A 20,379-nucleotide genomic window follows, 5' to 3' on the forward strand; every position below is an offset into this window, starting at 1 on the left:
GATGGAGGAGTGAGCGTCAGGAAATGCTTCCACCCCCATCATAATGTGCGGGCGGCTGGGCAGTGCGGGTGCTGAAGGGCAGAGGCGGGGCCTGGTGCAGTGAGGACTAGTTGTGGGCCCCCCCTGGTTCATGGGCCCCATAGCAGTGGCGTGGGCTTCCGCTATTGGTGGTACGCCAGTACCGTGCATGTACACTAGGTATACAAGTTTCAAAAGAATGATTGTCACTTCCAAAACAAAAATTTTGTATACAGGTGCTAATAGAGTAGCCATCTCCATTCCTAACCAACAAATAAAGTAGCATTCTGTAAAGCTATAGTATGCAAACATGAAATATATGAAAATTTAACTGCATATGTGTCAGGAATCCCACCGCTGCCACTAATTTGTCAGGGATGAGGGCCCACACACAGTCAGGACGACACCGGGGAGATCACACAATATCTCACCGTACTGTCACGCTGTCAGTATTTAGTCCGGAGTCGCGAGCACGCGATCCAGACTACTCTCTACGTAGGTATCGGTAAGCGACCAGTGAGCGTATGGCACAACACTCTGGGTTCCACAGCCTGGAATCCGTGTTTAACACCCTCCGTACGGTCACTGTCAGCTTCCCGATAGCCCAATTATTAATACACTGCCACCACCGGCCGAGTTTGAAATATAATACAGGCCTGGCCGGATGCCTGCGTTTTGGTAGCGTATATGGCTTCGGGAAAGGGAACGATTACAGAACAAAAGAAACAAAACTATTACATTTTATATTTAATCCAATAGGGAGGCAGTGTTTAGGAAAAATATATACAAGGATGTTACAAGGGAGACACTAAAATACATAGCAGTTACATAAAATAAACAGGAGGAAAGAAGATAACTTTACTTACACTATACGATCGCAGAGACGATTCAATATAGGTGGAGGAGGGGCTCCCCGGATGGAATATGCTGTTATTGAACAGGACCCGTTGCTTATAATTCTTATTCCCCCCTGGCAATGAGTGCTCCTATCTTCTCCATAGATTCTCTTATACCTAAGGGGAGATATGGCCACACGCCCCCTGTGGTGACATCATGTGGGCCGGTCTCCAGCCTGTACATTTTTATTAAAAACGCTAACTTCTGCGATAACTCATCGCTCGTTGATCGCAGAAGCTTGTAAACTACGCCATTTTTTTCCCTTATGATTTTATCTTTATTTAGATATCACACATCACATAGCTGCAGTCTGCTATTCTGGTGTTTTTGCACTGCAGCTCCCTGATTTTGGTTACAGCCCTGGAAAACTACCTATACCTTCCTGGGCTGATTTGGTCACTACACATATGGGTCCCATTATTGTCGGACCTATGGAACTCACAAGATTTCATATTTCATATCTGAGTCAGTGCGTCTAGAAATTTTCCTTTGAGGCTTGGGAAGCAGCTTCAACAGTTACACGCAAATTAGTGCAAGCCTGCGTTTTAATTACCTCCTGCATCTTTCAGAGACAAGATGCTTGCTTCCTAACGAAGTTATAACACTCCTTGGCTGGCCTTGTTTGCATAAACTATTTCCCAGGCGTGTGCTAATTGGGGCTTTTGTGCTGAGCAGAAGGGGAATAAGGGAGGGGGGTGAACATCTATGTCAGGCAGATATGGACGAACATTTCCCTGATATTAATATTTTATAATATTCATGTACACTTCTGAGGGGATTCACACTATGCAGTTTCTCAGCAACGAGAGTTGCCTTACCGTGGATGCTGGTTACACATGAATTGGCCAGTTTATGCGCTAAGAATTCTCATTTATTTATTTTTTCTAGAGCAGTAATGCTATTTTAAATTTGATATTTCATGTTTGCATGCTATAGCGCTACACAGTACTACTTTATTTCTTGGTCATGTAAACTAGGTGTCCGGTATAGACCCCCAACTTTACCGTTCTTGTTTGCCCATACCTTTAAACTACACATGCAAGGCACTAATTATATGTCTTACTGATGATATATGTATGTCATATTTAGGACAGCATGGTGGCTCAGTGGTTAGCACTGCAGCCTTGTAGCACTGGGGTACTGAGTTCTCCCTGCGTTTGCGTGGGTTTCCTCCGGGTTCTCCGGTTTCCTCCCACACTCCAAAGACATACTGATAGGGGATGTAGATTGTGAGCCCCAAAGGGGACAGTACCGATAATGTCTTTAAAATTGTCTGAATTGTAAAGCACTGCGGAATATGTTAGCGCTATATAAATAAAAAGATTATTATTTATCTATCATCTATCTCAAATCTATTTATGTTTTACATATATACTCAAGTATAAGCCAACCCAAATATAAGCCGAGGCGCCAAATTTTACCACAAAAAAACTGGTGAAACTTATTGACTCGAGTATAAGCCTAGGGTGGGAAATGCAGCAGCTACTGGTAAATTTCCCCATTCTGGTACACATTGCCCCCTCATCCCCAATCCTACTATGCATGATGCTCCTCATACCCAATCCTGGTATGCATGGCCCCCATCAATGCACACATGGAAAAAAAAAAAAACTCACATACTCCTTCCTTCCCTCTGCTCCAGCAGCTGCATCCTGTTCTGCCAGCAGCTGATCTCAGCATCTGAGCAGTGCATGACCTCACTGCCATGCGCCCTCAGACGCTGAGGTAAACTGCAGAGATATTCACTTCTCTCCAAACGGGGACTATGGGCGTGAAGAGGAGTGAATAGTCATTTTATTTAATAGCACACACTGTCAGCAGCGGCGCAGCTCCTGCTGCGGCTCAGCGATCCTCTGATTATTCACTCGTCTCCACGCCCATGGGAGTAGAGAAGAGTGAATATTAATTTTCTTTAGCAGCGGGCACACGTGGTAGCTGCAGCAGCGGGTACTGCATATGCCCAATTCTCCGCTGCCGAAACACCCTCGCAGCCAGTATATACTAAATATATAAGTATATACCTTAGTATAAGCCGAGGGGCACTTTTACAGCATAAAAAATGTGCTGAAAAAGTCAGCTTATACTTGAGTATATACGGCAATTGATATTTTAAAAAATTATTTTATACCCAAAAATATCTGGCTAATTATACCAGATGTTTTTTCTATTTGTAATAAGGTTCTACAGAGGCCCTACATTTAAACAGATCTGATAAGTTGATAGAAAAGATGCAGGGCAAAAGACAAGGGCTGTGCACTCCCGTTAATTTAGAAAAATACAAAAAATCTTTATCGAACATTAGCAGACAAAACAAGTGCAAAAAACATTAAAAACGTTTAAAACAAACAATATACCAGCAAATTAATTAGATAAAGGGTTCAGGTATAATAACCCACAGAACACCTTAATCTTGCAGGTAATAAGGACAATATATAACATCGGTCCAATAAAAGTTAAACATCAAACCTTCTCCCCCATAGGGGTAAATTTCAAAATAGATCCTATGCTGATGAAGATGAAATTATAATGGGATATCCAGAAATAATATATAGGACAATGTCCCCAGCAGAACAAGGGAAATCCCCTTTGATATATAGAAAAATATATAAGATCCCATAGAATATATGGCTGGGGGAGATATAATGTTTTTAATGTTTTTTGCACTTGTTTTGTCTGCTAATGTTTTATGAAGATTCTTTGTATTTTTCTAAATGAACGTGAGTGCACGGCCCTTGTCTTTTGCCCTGCGTCTTTTCTATCAACTTATAATATCATTGTTAATGTTACTTTTCCTCTTTATGGTGGGTTTGCTATATTGTTTACTATGTTAATTGAAATTTTTCTATGTTGATACATTTTGTATTTTGGCATTACAGATAATATTTGTAGCCTCTGTTAATAGAAAAAAAATCTTGTTTGAATATGCATTAGGTGTTTCTTTCTGACAAAACCTTTTAGCTTTTCAGATTTTTTTATTTTTAAAACTGAATTTTGATAGTATGTTTCTTATTCAGAAGTTTAGTAAAATCTTCCAAAAAAGGCCAGAGTAGTACGAGTGGATACTGTTTTAATTTTAAACCACAAAAACATTTATATGTTTTACTTCTAATTAATAGGTTTCTAAATGTAAAAAATGAGAAGAAATACAGCTAGTCATATTTTAAAATTTATTTAACAATAAATTCACAAAAAAAAATAACCAGAAAAATTTGAAATACAGTTGAGATTATCCATGTTCTTTCTAAGAAGTGAATCTCTGCTGTACAGGCTGCGCACCACCACCACAGGAGTAATGGCAGGGCATGGCACCTTGGGAAGTCATGAAATAGTCAAAGTTTTCTCAAGCACGCACACCAGTAAGGTTGGGTCGTCTAGGACCCCAGGTGATTACTGTTTCAATTGCTGGTTGCAGTGTCTCCACATCTACGTCAGGACTGTAGCCCTACCATAATTGTTAAGAACACAACAAGCTTTCATCACAGAATCAACAGTTGCAATATCCAACTGGATGGTCGTGTTGAACATCCTCCACTGACTTATCAGGATTCCAAAGGTGCATTCCGCGACTCTTAGTGCCTGGCTCAGCCGAAAATTTAAAATCCTCTTCTGGCCATTGAGTCCCCCTTTGTGAGTATGGTCGCATCAGGTTTGTCATCACAGTAAAAGCCTCATTCCATACTATAAAAGGGACTGCATGCATGGTCCCTGGAAGAGGTTGAGGGGCTGGGAGCATAGCGCCATGTCCTATGGCCAAAAATCTGAAAGAAAACAAAATAAATAAACACTATCAATTGAAATTACATTTTTAAAAATATTGTTAACAAAATAGACAAATATTCGAAAAGAGGATGTCACAGAAATATTACAGGCAGCCATTAATAAAAATATACTTTGCTCATTTGTCACAGTGAGTTTTGTCACTTGCAATATATTTTGGGGTTCTCCTTGGCAATGCAAGCTGTGGACAGGAGCCAGACAATGTTAACAAATACCAGACTCAACCTTGCCTAAAGAACACCACTAGAATTGGTCAGGAGCCTAAACTGCCGAGGACAATATTGCACATCAGCAGTGCCCCATTGAATAACATTGGTGCAATTACATATGTAGGTATAATTTTGCAAAGCTGTCTGGTTTTTCAACATTATTACTATCGATTTCCGTTTGATATTGCTTGATTATTTAAAATTAAATGGTCATTGGAACAGAAAATTGGAATAAGACTCCGAGCAAAGTCAGCAGAGATCGCCTGCCTCATGACGGCATCTTGATATGTCAAATCTTCACGCAGAATTGGTAGCAAATCATCAAAGGTGGTCATGGGTACACAAAAGAAAGACACAAATTTTTCTGGCCATCTAAAAAATATATAAATAAAAAATAGAGATCATGTAGAAATATCTAATCTCACAATGCAAACCTGCGCAAATCTGGATATAAATTGCCAAACTATCCATTCTCACTACATTCCTGAAGTAGGGGGGTGAACACACATGTGGCGATATGTATGTGCTTGCTGCTGCTTAAGTGAGGAAAAAGCTAGCATTAAAAGTTAATCCAAAAATATTAAAGGGGTTGTTCACTACATTTTATTACCCCCCTCCCACCCCAATGTATCCCCCCGGGGCCCCTAAGGATTTTTGTAATTACCTTACGTTGCAGATACTGCCTGTGAGCAGCGCTATCACTGGCCGCTTGCAGGCATCACGTGACCCCCGGCTGCAGCCGGCTCTGACATCCAGTGATGTCACGTCATGATTCCGAATGCAGCCAGGGGTCTCTCTCTACTGCGTTTCATCGGTGGCTGCTAAGGTTGTGGGCGGGGTTACCCCACCATGTCACACCCAGCATCCACCGCGCGCTTTTCCTCTCCTCATTCATTAAGAAAGTGCGCGGTGGATGCCGGGTGTGACACGGTGGGGTAACCCCGCCCACAACCAAGCAGCCACCGCGGGGACCGTGTCACTGATGTCACGCCTCACTTGTCGTGACATCAGTGGCGGGTCACATGATGCCTGTGAGTGGCCAAGGATCGCGCCACTCAGAGGCAGTAACTGCAACACAAGGTAATAACAAAAAGTCTCAGGGGCCCCGGGGGGATACATTGAGTGGGCGGGGGGGGGGGGGGGGGTAACAAAAAGCTGTGAACAACTTCTTTAACCAAAAAATTTTAAAAACATAATACCTGACATTTCAGATAACTTCTGACAATTAATAAAGCACCAGCTTATATCATCATGAAAAAGGTCTTATGTCTCTACACAGGTCTTGAAATAATCCCAGGAGTGTGTGTGTGTGTGTGAGAGAGAGAACAAACAGGAAATGCTTTTGTTTTTTTCTCTGCAAATTTCAATAGCCTTTATTAACAACTGACATGAATACATGACAAACGCATGCGGCAAAACCGCAAGTAACCTAATTTGCATATTAGATGAGGAAATGGTGCAGAAATTCTGCAGCGTCAAAACTGCAGCAAATCTGCACCGTGAGTAAATACCCTAAAGATTGAAAGCCAAGGTAAACCCTGGGATCTGGTAGACAGAGTGGCTAGCACTAAGCCTGTCCGTGGAAGCTCTATTAAAAAACAGGCAACCATTAATAATACTGCCATGCAGGGGCGTACATAGAAATCATGGAGCCCCATGGCAGAAGTTATAATTCACCCCCCTTCTCCCCCTGAAAATAAATAAATAAATGTCGAGGTAACAGAAGTCCTAGATTCCTCTTTCATTGCCCCCATAAAGTATGATGCCAATAAAAGTGCCCCCTAAACACAGTATGATACCTCCATGGTGAATTCCTCCACATGCACAGTATAATGATCCTATTGTACCCCACCTCAACTTCGAAGGCAAAGTATGGTGCCCCCCCATGCAGTATAATGACCCCACACCTCTCCACACGCCAGTCATACAGATAGTTGGTTGGGTGAATTGGGGCGTCTGTCTTGTGGGGTGCACGAATATAGTGCTGGACAGCCCGCTTGATTTAAAATTATGGGCGTCATTAATAGGCTGTAAGCCAGACACTGTGCATCACACCTGTGTGACTGGCGTCCTATGCAAGCCTCATCCGTGTGCATTTGTAATACTACACAGCCACTCACATATCTGCCAATTCGTGGAGGGGGTCCCTGTCGCATCAGTACTCTGAACCAATCCTTGCCCCCGCCTTTATCATGGAGGTCTGCTGCATCCTGTTTTAGCTTTGGTAATCTGACCGGTGTTGGTAAGGCCTGCCTCTTTTCTGTGATGTTTACAGTATCATGGACCCCACGCAAACCTTGCCACTGTAATGTGTATAATGCCCCCCCACATAGCTCTCCAAATACACTGCTCAAAAAAATAAAGGGAACACTTAAACAACAGAATATAACTCCAAGTAAATCAAACTTCTATGAAATCAAACTGTCCACTTAGGAAGCAACACTGATTGACAATCAATTTCACATGCTGTTGTGCAAATGGAATAAACAATAGATGGAAATTATTGGCAATTATCAAGACACACTCAATAAAGGCGGGGTTCTGCAGGTGGGGACCACAGGCCACATTTCAGTACCAATGCTTTCTGGCTGATGTTTTGGTCACTTTTGAATGTTGGTTGTGCTTTCACACTCATGGTAGCATGAGACGGTCTCTACAACCCACAGAAGTTGCTCAGGTAGTGCAGCTCATCCAGGATGGCACATCAATGCGAGCTGTGGCAAGAAGGTTTGCTGTGTCTGTCAGCATAGTGTCCAGAGGCTGGAGGCGCTACCAGGAGACAGGCCAGTACACCAGGAGACGTGGAGGGGGCCGTAGGAGGGCAACAACCCAGCAGCAGGACCGCTACATCAGCCTTTGTGCAAGGAGGAACAGAAGGAGCACTGCCAGAGCCCTGCAAAATGACCTCCAGCAGGCCACAAATGCGTTTTAGGGAGGGGTCATAAAGGCACATGGAGGCCACACACAATACTGAGCCTCATTTTGACCTGTTTTAAGGACATTACATCAAAGTTGGATCAGCCTGTAGTGTGTTTTTCCACTTTAATTTTGGGGGTGACTCCAAATCCAGGCCTCTAGGACTACCTCTTGAAGCTCATCAAGAGAATGCCAAGAGTGTGCAAAGCAGTCATCAAAGCAAAAGGTGGCTACTTTGAAGAACCTAGAATATAAGACATATTTTCAGTTGTTTCACACTTTTTTTGTTAAGTATATAATTCCACATGTGTTAATTCATAGTTTTGATGCCTTCAGTGTGAATGTACAATTTTCAAAGTCATGAAAATACAGAAAAATCTTTAAATGAGGTGTGTCCAAACTTTTGGTCTGTACTGTATATCTATTAAATAACGTTACAAGCGTCCCTCTGTCTGAAGCCTTTATAGACTGTGCAAGCGCGACACGCCTGCACAGTCTGGCTCCAGACAGAAGAACGCATCAAGCTGCTACAGGTAAGAGGAGTGTATGGCGTCGGAGATCACGGTATGCGTTGACACTGAATGCATACTGCGATCTCCGGTGCCATACTTACCTGACCGGGAGGAGTGTTGCCACGGCGCCTCTCTTCTCGCAAGAGACCGGGGCAGGAGTGAAGGCGTTGGAATCGGCGCATGCACATAACGCTATCCGGCGCCATTTTACTGATGACACATTTGCAGTGTGTCTTCAGCAAAATGGTGCAGGACAGCGCGGTATGGGCACGCGCGTACTCCGGTGCCACACTCCTCCCCCGGTAAAACAGGACACCGCAGCGCTGGAGCACAGGGCAGAAAGGTGAGTATAAGTGTGTTTTTTTTTGTATGTGTGCAGCGTGAAAGGGATGAGGGGGCCACGCATACCAGGATTGGGGGATGAGGGGGCCACGCATACCAGGATTGGGGGATGAGGAGGCCACGCATACCAGGATTGGGGGATGAGGGGGCCACGCATACCAGGATGAGGGGTTGGGTGCCATGCATATCAGGATTGGGGGATGAGGGGTGCCATACATACCAGAATAGGGATGTAGGGTATCATGCATACCAGGATGAGGGGTACCATGCATGCCAGAATAGGGATGAGGGGTACCATGCATGCCAGAATAGGAATGCGGGGTACCATGCATACCAGGATGAGGGATGGAGTGCCATGCATACCAGGATAAGAGATGCCCTTCACCTTATAGACTGGGATAGTATCTTCAATAATAGGAGCACGGATAGAAAATGGGAAATTTTCAAAACAGTCCTACATAGTCACTGTAGAAGGTACATACCTTATGGGAATAAAAGGGCTAGGAATAGGAGGAAGCCAATGTGGCTAAATAAGGAAGTCAAGAGGGCAATGAAAAACAAAAAAAGGATTTTCGGTAAACTTAAACAAGAAGGCAGCGAGGAAGCGCTAATATCTTATAGGGAAAAAAACAAAATCTGTAAGAAACAATTAAGAATAGCAAAAAAGAGGAGACAGAGAGACTAATTGCCAAGGAAAGTAAAACGAATCCCAAACTGTTCTTTAACTATATAAACAGTAAAAGGATTAAGGGTATGTGCACACGATGCAGAAATGCTCAGGATTTTTTCCTGAGCGTTTCTGCATCTCTCTGGCAGGAAAAAACGCATGCGGATTGTACATGCGGATTGTACATGTGGATTGTACATGCGGTTTCCTGCCAGGGACATGCGGAAATGAAGCGGTCTTCACTTTCATTTCCGCATGCGGGTTGACAAGCGCTTCCCAAGCGATTTTAGCATCACTTGGAAAGTGCTTGTCAACTTCACACTATATAAATCCATGCAACCGGCATGGATTTATATAGTGTGTGATGTCAAAAAATAAAAAATAAATCTATACGTTACCATCTGATGGCCCCCGGTGTCCTGCTTCATCGGTCCCGGCTGCCGGCAGTGAAGACTGTAGGACCTTCCGACGTCAGCGTCACGTGACCCGTCACATGACTCTGACGTCAGTGAAGGTCCTTCATTCAACCGCGAAGTGCGCGGGAAGCCGGCAGGACGCAGCGCGGGCCGTCAGAAGGTGAGAATATATATATTTTTTATTTTATTCTTTTTTTTTTAATGGTACCTGGGTCTGGATGAGAGTCCTCTCATCCACACCCGGGTACCATCCGCACATTAGACCGCATGAAAAGCACATCAACATATACAGTGATGCGGATTCCATGCGGTCTAATGCAAGTCAATGGCGGCAAAAGAGCAGCGTTTCCGCAAAATTAATTGACATGCTGCGGATTTTTGACCGCAGCGTTTACGCTGCGGAAAAATCCGCATCATGGGCACAGCACATGCGGATTTCCATTGGGGAACATTGCTGCCCTTCTACCGTGCGTTTTTCATGCGTTTCCGCGGCGTTTACGCAACTGCAAAAACGCCGCGGAAACGCATGAAAAACGCATCGTGTGAACTCAGCCTAAAACTGATGGAGTTGGCCCATTGAAAAATAACCTGGGTAAAATCATAGAGGGTGATGAGGGTAAAGCAAACCTACTCAATAGCTTCTTCTCCACTGTTTTCACAAAAGAAAACAATTTATCGGAGGAAATGCAGAGTGATAAAGTAAACCCTCTGCTAAATATCACCCACCTAACCCAGGAGGAAGTTCAGAAACGCCTAAATAATATCAAAATAGACAAGTCACCAGGCCCAGATGGCATACACCCCCGGGTACTAAAAGAATTAAGTAATGTGATAGACAGACCGCTGTATCTTATATACAAGCACTTTTTATGACAGGGACTGTCCCACTAGACTGGCGCCAAGCAAATGTGGTACCAATATTCAAAAAGGGGTCTAAAAGTGACCCTGGGAACTATAGACCAGTCAGCTTAACGTCTGTTGTGGGTAAATTGTTTGAAGGATTTCTTAGAGATGCTATTGTAGAATATCTTAATGATAATAACTGTCTAACTCCATATCAACATGGATTCATGAGGGATCGCTCCTGCCAAACAAACCTGATCGCCTTCTACGAGGAGGTGAGCTCACAGCTGGACCGGGGAGAGTCAGTGGATGTTGTATACCTTGACTTTCCAAAGCGTTTGATACCGTGCCACACAAAAGGTTGGTATATAAAATGAGAATGCTTGGTCTGGGGGATAATGTGTGCAAGTGGGTAAATAGCTGGCTGAGTGATAGAAAGCAGAGGGTGGTTATCAATGGAGTAAGCTCAGGGTGTGTCAGGGTTACTAGCGGGGTGCCTCAAGGGTCTGTCTTGGGCCCTATATTATTTAATATATTTATTAATGATCTAGTGGAAGGGTTGCATAGTAAAATAGCAATATTTGCAGATGATACTAAACTTTGTAAAGTAGTTAATACAGATGAGGATAGGGCACAGCTACAGGAGGATTTAGATAAATTGGGGAGTTGGGCCAAAAAATGGCAAATGGGGTTCAATGCCGATAAATGTAAGGTCATGCACATGGGAAAGAAAAACAGCAGTCACCCATACATATTAAATGGGAAACTGTTGGGGAAATCTGACATGGAGAAGGACCTGGGCGTCTTGGTTAACAGCAAATTAAATTGGAGTGCCCAGTGTCAGGCAGCAGCTGCGAAGGCAAATAGAGTCATGGCATGCATCAGAAGAGGAATAGGGGCATATGATGAGAACATTGTTCTTCCTCTGTATAAAGCGCTGGTAAGGCCGCACTTAGAATATTGTGCACAGTTCTGGGCTCCGGTGCTCAGGAAAGACATATTGGAGCTTGAGAGGGTACAAAGGAGGGCGACTAAGGTAATAAAGGGAATGGAGGGACTAGAATACCCAGAGAGGTTGTCAAAATTAGGCCTATTTACGTTCGAAAAGAGAAGGCTTAGGGGAGACCTCATAAACATGTATAAATACATCAGGGGGCAGTACAGAGATCTCTCCCATGACCTGTTTATACCAAGGATGGTGACAAAGACGAGGGGGCACACTATGCGTCTGGAGGAAAGGAGGTTCCTGCACCAGCAAAGAAGGGGATTCTTTACGTTCAGAGCCGTGAGACTCTGGAACTCTCTGGGAGAGGAAGTGGTGATGTCCAACTCACTTAATGAGTTCAAGAGAGGCCTGGACACCTTTCTTGAGAACAATAAAATTACATCTTCTGCTTAGTGATAGTTAATTAATCCAGGGATTTAATCTGACTGCCAGATTGGAGTCGGGAAGTGAATTTTTCCTCAATGATGTAAATTGGCCTATACCGCATGGTTTTTTTTTGCCTTCCCCTGGATCAACGCTGCGGAATAGCTGCAGTGCACAAGAAATAGGCTCAACTGGATGGACGCTTGTCTTTTTTCGGCCTTATAAACTATGTAACTATGTAAGGATAGGGATGAGGGGTACCATGCATACCAGGATTGGGGATGAGGGGTACCATGCATACCAGGATAGGAGGGTGAGGGGTGCCATGCATACCAAGATTGGGGGGTGAGGGGTGCCATGCATACCAAGATTGGGGGGTGAGGGGTGCCATGCATACCAAGATTGGGGGGTGAGGGGTGCCATGCATACCAAGATTGGGGGAGAGGGGTGCCATGCATACCAAGATTGGGGGAGAGGGGTGCCATGCATACCAAGATTGGGAGAGAGGGGTGCCATGCATACCAAGATTGGGAGAGAGGGGTGCCACGCATACCAGTATTTGGGATGAGGGGTACCATGCATACCAGGATAGGGATCTGGGGGGGCCATGCATACCAGAATAGGGATGAGGGGTACCATGCATACCAGGATAGGGATGAGGGATGGGGTACCATGCATACCAGGATTGGGTATGAGGGAGCCATGCATACCAGGATGAGGGAGCCAAGCATACCAGGATGAGGGATAGGGTGCCATGCATACCAGGATGAGGGGTACCATGCATATCAGAATAGGAATGAGGTGTACCATGCATATCAGGATTGGGAGATGAGGGGTGCCATGCAAAACAGGATTGGGAGTGAGGGGTGCCATGCATACCACGATTGGGGATGAGGGGTGCTATGCATACCAGGATTGGGGGTGAGGGGTACCATACATACCAGGATTGGGGATGAGGAGTACCATGCATATCAGGATGAGGGATTGGGTACCATACATACCAGGATTGGGGGATGAGGGGTGCCATGCATACCAGGATAGTGATGAGGGCAGGACCTAACAGGATGGGGGCAGCACAAATACCAGGATGGGAGACCATATACTAATAAAAATGCTCGCCACCTATGCGTAGAAAAGGCTCAATAGCTAGTGTGTATATATCTTAGGAGATAGACTTGTAAAATTGAGATTGCTGATATTTTGACAATTTTGGTTCTCAAGTCCTGAGACAGTTCTCTTCTCTTTCTGTTCTCCATGCTCATACACAGACACACAATGCAAAGATTGACTCAACTTATCGCCTTTTTATCTGGTTTCAGGTGTGATTTTCATATTGCCCACACCTGTTACTTGCCACAGGTGAGTTTGAATGAGCATCACATGCTTGAAACAAAGTTGTTTACCCACATTTTTGGAAAGGTGCAACAATTTTGTCCTGAAGGAGATCAACCAGCTCTGATGTGGATGGTGTAATTACTTTGCAAATCCATGCCAGAAGGACTCTATAATCCTTACTAACACTCAGCATTTTATGAGACTTGCTATACACTGCCAGAGTCAAAGTGTATTCAGGCTCCAATCTCCACCCATCCAAAAGAAAATGCAGTCTTCATAGCACTACAGTAAGAAAGTGCCAATCTTTCAGCAGGATTTCCAGTGTCTGCTGCAAGAACCATGTTTACCAGCATGTTCATGTGTACATCTATGCAGGGCCGGCTCCAGGTTTTTCTGGGCCCCGGGCGAAAGAGTCTCAGTGGACCCTTTTAACACATACACGATTCATGATGCACAGATACGGCGGAGAAATATATATATATAGTACACAGGGCCCAGCCTGCCACCTCATCCTTCACATATGCAGACATGCGCATGCACACACGGTACGCAGACACATGCACGCACACACGGTACGCAGACACACGCACGCACACGGTACGCAGACACACGCACGCACACGGTACGCAGACACACGCACGCACACGGTACGCAGACACACGCACACACACGGTACGCAGACACACGCACGCACACACGGTACACAGATATGTACACATACAGACAAACACATATTTTTACACAAATTTTTAAAGACATATATAAAACAGACAAATATATATACACAGTCATACACACTGACATTCACATACATGCACTCACACAGACCCATTACAAGTATTTTTAATATGGGGATTGGGGAAGCCCCACTCACCTGTCCCCGGTCCAGTGTCCTGTCCAGCAGCTCCTCAGGTATGGGGCAGTGCAGGGCCCCCGGCGTGTCACAGACTTCATGGCCCTGGACCATCAGAGGGGCCCACTTGCGGTCGGGTCCGGGCCGCTCCCCCCCCCCCCCATCTGTGCAGGACCTCCGCTCCGACGGTGTTTGATGGCACTCCCCCAGACATGGCTGCGCGCTGTGCGACTGTGTCTGCTAGTAATGACGCGGCAGGGGCGACACACACGCAAAATTAAAGGTGCAGTGCCGTCGACCCTGCCGTGTCATTACTAGCAGACACAGCCTGACAGCGCGCGGCCATTTCTGGGACTGGGGGAGTGCCGGCAATCAAGCAGCGCCTGCGTCACTGAACAGGTGCCGAAGATGCGGCCATGGCCCCGACAGTGAGTGGGCGGGTGGGTGTGTGGGCCCGGCCCCGACAGTGAGTGGGCGGGTGGGTGTGTGGGCCCGGCCCCGACAGTGAGTGAGTGGGCGAGCAGGCGGGTGTTTGGGCCGGGCCCCGACAGTGAGTGGGCGGCTGGGCCCCGACAGTGAGTGGGCGGCTGGGCCCCGACAGTGAGTGGGCGGCTGGGCCCCGACAGTGAGTGGGCGGCTGGGCCCCGACAGTGAGTGGGCGGCTAGGCCTCGACAGTGAGTGGGCGGCTGGGCCCCTCTGATTCTCCAGGGCCCCGGCACTTGCCCGGGTACGCCGGGTGCTGACGCCGGCCCTGCATCTATGCTAGAAAATGGTTGATTTTCCCTGACTTTAGGAAGGCCTTGGCTGTCAGAGTGCCGGGGTCGGTACAGAGAAGATAAAACTGAATATGGATAAAGTACAAACCTGCTGAACCACACTGCTAACAGGACATGCATATTTGCATAAACGGCTTCTGAAGGGACTATGTCATTAGGATCAACCATCCTAAGCTGTCTATATGGTCAAGCAGGTCATAGGAAGCTGAATAAAGTGATACCTTGATATCTGTGACCTGATGACTTATTTCAGAGATATCCATGTTTTTCTTGTATGTAAATGAGCTGTTCAGGACTATGGGCCGGACACTGATCAGCAGGAGAATTTGTCTCCAGAGATTATTATATATAAAAAAGAAGGCCTCTGTCCACTCCGGAGCTAAACTCAGGGAAAACGGATTAGATATGGATCCTAGAGAGGGGGATCTGATAAATGCATAATACAAGTCATATAATACTCAGAAATAGTGGTATTATTCATGCACACACAAAGGCCTATTCTGAAAGCTCACCTGAAGACAGTTGTAGTAAGCATTTTTTAGCCCAAGATGTGGTTGAATATCCATATTCTCATATTAACAGAGATTCCTCCATGCATATGTACACAACTATCTAAGATGACATCAAGGAAAAGGTAGCAAAAATGTATCCCTTCGTAAAGAATTGTTAAACTTCACTTTTTTAAAACGGAAGTGTGTCCTTTTGCAAGATTTGAAATGGAAAAAAAACAAAGAAATACTGTTTATATAGATTAAGTTCTCTTGTCTGCACAATATATCATGAACTGGTCAGGATACCCATAGAGGCAAGCTTTGAGTCAAAGGGCGTCTGTCTAACAGGTTAGAAATGGACGTGATCCATCTAAACCACAGCACACAAGCCAAGTAAAGCCGAAAAGCTTTACAGCAATTAGTTGCTCCATCTAGCCTATAGAGGAATGCATTCCAGGCAAGGGTACTATTACCAATGCAGCTTTCAGTCAATGAGTCATTTCTGGTGATGACCTTGAAAAAAACTATTGTACTATGCACTGAATTAACTTAAAGGGAACCCGTCAGCAGGTTTTTACTCTCCAAGGTAATGTCCTCTATGTAAAGTGGCTGTACTGTTGAAGTCATCCATACGTTTGTTTTAGAAATATACTTGCTTCTGTTTTTGAAAAATTCATCAGCAATTTTGCATGCAAATGAACCACAAGTGCAGTGGGGTTGGCACTGCTATCTTTATTTGGTGCTATTTTTTTGGTATATACTAAGGGGGTGGTGCTCCCAGGGTGATAATGTAGAGCAGCCTAAAGACAACCCCCTCACCCCGAGAATCCTTTGAGCAACACCTCTTTGGCAAAACCCCAAAATTAGCATAAAATGAAAAGGCCCATATCTCCTGAATAATATGGTGGATTAAAGAATAAAACAAAACAACGGAGAGCATACTTAGTGGAGCAGCATGAATAACGGAAGAGCTAAAAATGGCCATTTTAGCCTAGGTGACTGGCTTTCTTTAAATGAAAATACATTTGGAGCCAATTACATACCTAGTTTGTAAGCTTTTAATGTTTTTCTTTTTGTCTGATATATACATATATATAAATATATATACAGTACAGACCAAAAGTTTGGACACACCTTCTCATTTAAAGATTTTTCTGTATTTTCATGACTATGAAAATTGTACATTCACACTGAAGGCATTAAAACTATGAATTAACATATGTGGAATTATATAGTTAACAAAAAAGTGTGAAACAACTGAAAATATGGCTTACATTCTAGGTTTTTCAAAGTAGCCACCTTTTGCTTTGATGACTGCTTTGCATTCTCTTGATGAGCTTCAAGAGGTAGTCACCAGAAATGGTCTTCCAACAATCTTGAAGGAGTTCCCAGAGATGCTTAGCACTTGTTGGCCCTTTTGCCTTCACTCTGCGGTTGGGTTCAGGTCTGGTGACTGTGGAGGCCAGGTCATCTGGCGTAGCACCCCATCACTCTCCTTCTTGGTCAGATAGCCCTTACACAGCCTAGAGGTCTGTTTGGGGTCATTGTCCTGTTGAAAAATAAATGATGGTCCAACTAAACGCAAATCGGATGGAATAGCATGCCGCTGCAAGATGCTGTGGTAGCCATGCTGGTTCAGTATGCCTTCAATTTTGAATAAATCCCCAACAGTGTCACCAGCAAAGCACCCCCACACCATCACACCTCCTCCTCCATGCTTCACAGTGGAAACCAGGCATGTAGAGTCCATCCGTTCACCTTTTCTGCGTCGCACAAAGACACGGTGGTTGGAACCAAAGATCTAAAATTTGGACTCATCAGACCAAAGCACAGATTTCCACTGGTCTAATGTCCATTCCTTGTGTTCTTTAGCCCAAACAAGTCTCTTTTGCTTGTTGCCTGTCCTTAGCAGTGGTTTCCTAGCAGCTATTTTACCATGAAGGCCTGCTGCACAAAGTCTCCTCTTAACAGCTGTTGTAGAGATGAATCTGCTGCTAGAACTCTGTGTAGCATTGACCTGGTCTCTAATCTGAGCTGCTATTAACCTGCGATTTCTGAGGCTGGTGACTCGGATAAACTTATCCTCAGAAGCAGAGGTGACTCTTGGTCTTCCTTTTCTGGGGAGGTCCTCATGTGAGCCAGTTTCTTTGTAGTGCTTGATGGTTTTTGCAACTGCACTTGGGGACACTTTCAAAGTTTTCCCAATTTTTCACACTAACTGACCATCATTTCTTAAAGTAATGATGGCCACTCATTTTTATTTACTTAGCTGCTTTTTTCTTGCTATAATACAAATTCTAACAGTCTATTCAGTAGGACTATCAGCTGTGTATCCACCTGACTTCTGCACAACACAACTGATGGTCCCAACCCTATTTATAAGGCAAGAAATCCCACTTATTAAACCTGACAGGGCATAACTGTGAAGTGAAAACCATTTCCGGTGACTACCTCTTGAAGCTCATCAAGAGAATGCCAAGAGTGTGCAAAGCAGTCATTAAAGCAAAAGGTGGCTACTTTGAAGAACCTAGAATATAAGACATATTTTCAGTTGTTTCACACTTTTTTGTTAAGTATATAATTCCACATGTATTAATGCATAGTTTTGATGCCTTCAGTGTGAATGTACAATTTTCATAGTCATGAAAATGCAGAAAAATCTTTAAATGAGAAGGTGTGTCCAAACTTTTGGTCTGTACTGTATATTAGGAACATCTGAGATATGTATATACGGTATATACAGGTGCATCTCACTAAATTGGAATATCATCTTAAAAGTTAATTTATTTCGGTTCTTCAATACAAAAAGTGAAACTCATATTATATAGTCATTACAGAGTGATCTATTTCATGTGTTTATTTCTGTTAATGTTGATGATTATGGCTTACAGCCAATGAAAACACAAAAGTCATTATCTCAGTAAATTAGATTAACAAAAAACACCTGCAAAGGCTTCCTAAGCTTTTAAATAGGTCCCTTAGTCTGTTTCAGTAGGCTCCACAATCATGGGGAAGACTGCTGACTTGACAGATGTCCAGAAGGCAGTCATTGACACACTCCACAAGGTCCCAGAGTTCCAATTTTCATTTGGAAATCATGGTCCTAGACTCTGGAGGGAGAGTGGAGAGACACACAATCCAAGCTGCTTGAGGTCTAGTGTGAAGTTTCCACAATCAGTGATGGTTTGGGGAGCCATGTCATCTGCTGGTGTAGGTCCACTGTGTTTTATCAAAACCAAAGTCAGCGCAGCCGTCTACCAGGAAATTTTAGAGCACTTCATGCTTCCCTCAAGCTTTTTGGAGGTGGAAATTTCATTCTCCAGCAGGACTTGGCACCTGTCCACACTGCCAAAAGTACCAATACCTGGTTTAAAAACAACAGTATCACTGTGCTTGATTGGCCAGCAAACTCGCCTGACCTTAACCCCATAGAGAATCTGTGGGCTATTGTCAAGAGGGATGAGAGACATCAGACCCACAATGCAGATGAGCTGAAGGCTGCTATCAAAGCAACCTGGGCTTCCATAACACCTCAGCAGTGCCACAGGCTGACCGCCTCCATGCCACGCTGCCAACTGCAGGACCTTAGGTATCCATGGTTACAACTAGAGATGAGCGTTGTTCGACTCGAACTGTTCGCCAATCTCAAATTCGAGCTGTTTTGGGCGGTGTTCGAGCCGTTCGGCGAACACGAACGATTTGAGAAAAATTCGGCTGTTCGAGGTTATGTTCGATAACTGTTCGTGCACCAAAATCATAACTGGATTTTTTCTCAGTAATGATGAAAATTAATGTTAATACGCAGTTTGAGTGTACAGCGGGGCGGGGGGAGGGGCAGGGGATGGATCTCTGCAGGAATAATGAAGATCTCCATTTTTTTTTCTCTTTCCCGCATTTACAGTGGGGAGGTGCAATCTGTCAGCCTATCAGCAGCGCACACACGGAGCGAACTGCTTTTTTTCACACAAGCAAGGGCATGTGTCATTGGCAGTGTATGTCACATGTCCTTGCCCTATAAGACCCAGCCATTTTCCCCGTCGCCACCATTTTCTCACTGCTGCAGCTGCGTGTTAGACGGCACCGCTGTTGCTGTGTGCGCTATACCTTGTTAATTTCAAGCCAATTTTCGCACAAATCTACAGATAGCTTGGGAGTAGGGAATAGTTGTGATTGCAGTCCTTTTAAGGACTAGGTTACAGCATTTCCTACGACTTTTATCAGGCAGGTCTGTTCTCTTAAATAGGTTGTGGGAGTAAAGACTAATTGTAATTGGAGTCCTTTTCAGGACTAGGTTACATCAGTTCCTATCAGTTTTTGCCAGGCAGGTCTGTGCCAGTGCTGTGCAAGTTTTTTTCACAGCATTTGGCTGAATCTAGCAAAGCTAATCCTTTTTGGCCTATTGCAGAGTGTGTTAGTCAGTGGAGTAGCCTATCTGTGTTGCAAAATATACCACCTGTGTATAGAATACCAATTTTTTTACTGCACCTAGTGAAGTAAAATCTTTTGGGCATAGCATCATTCTATTAGTCCATCTATACTGACCTCCATCAGGTTGCAAATTGAATATAATTTTTTTTCTGCATCTAGCTCTGAAAAAATATTTGGCCTTCTAGCAGTGTGTGGGACTTTCTCTATTAGTCCATCTATACTGACCTCCATCAGGTTGCAAACTGAATATAATTTTTATCTGCATCTAGCTCTGAAAAAATATTTGGCCTTCTAGCAGTGTGTGGGACTTTTTCTATTAGTCCATCTATACTGACCTCCATCAGGTTGCAAATTAAAAATAATTTTTATCTGCATCTAGCTCTGAAAAAATATTTGGGCTTCTAGCAGTGTGTGGGACTTGTTCTATTAGTCCATCTATACTGACCTCCATCAGGTTGCAAATTAAAAAAAAATTTTTTTCTGCATCTACCTCTGAAAAAATATTTGGCCTTCTAGCAGTGTGTGGGAC

At 44.2% G+C, this 20,379-nt stretch overlaps 1 long non-coding RNA gene across 1 annotated transcript in view; it reads right to left on the minus strand.

Moving 5' to 3' along the window:
- Positions 1-4,068: 4,068 nt before the first annotated feature.
- Positions 4,069-20,379, minus strand: part of LOC141165516 (uncharacterized) — a 37,527-nt gene continuing 21,216 nt past the window's right edge. The window contains exon 2 of the long non-coding RNA XR_012251170.1: positions 4,069-4,673. This is a non-coding gene — a long non-coding RNA (uncharacterized lncRNA). The remainder of the gene's footprint in view (positions 4,674-20,379) is intronic.

The sequence above is a fragment of the Phyllobates terribilis genome, unplaced genomic scaffold (assembly GCF_046119375.1).
Source record: "Phyllobates terribilis strain yellow unplaced genomic scaffold, ASM4611937v1 Scaffold_1__5_contigs__length_1240528914, whole genome shotgun sequence".
Lineage (NCBI taxonomy): Eukaryota > Metazoa > Chordata > Amphibia > Anura > Dendrobatidae > Phyllobates > Phyllobates terribilis.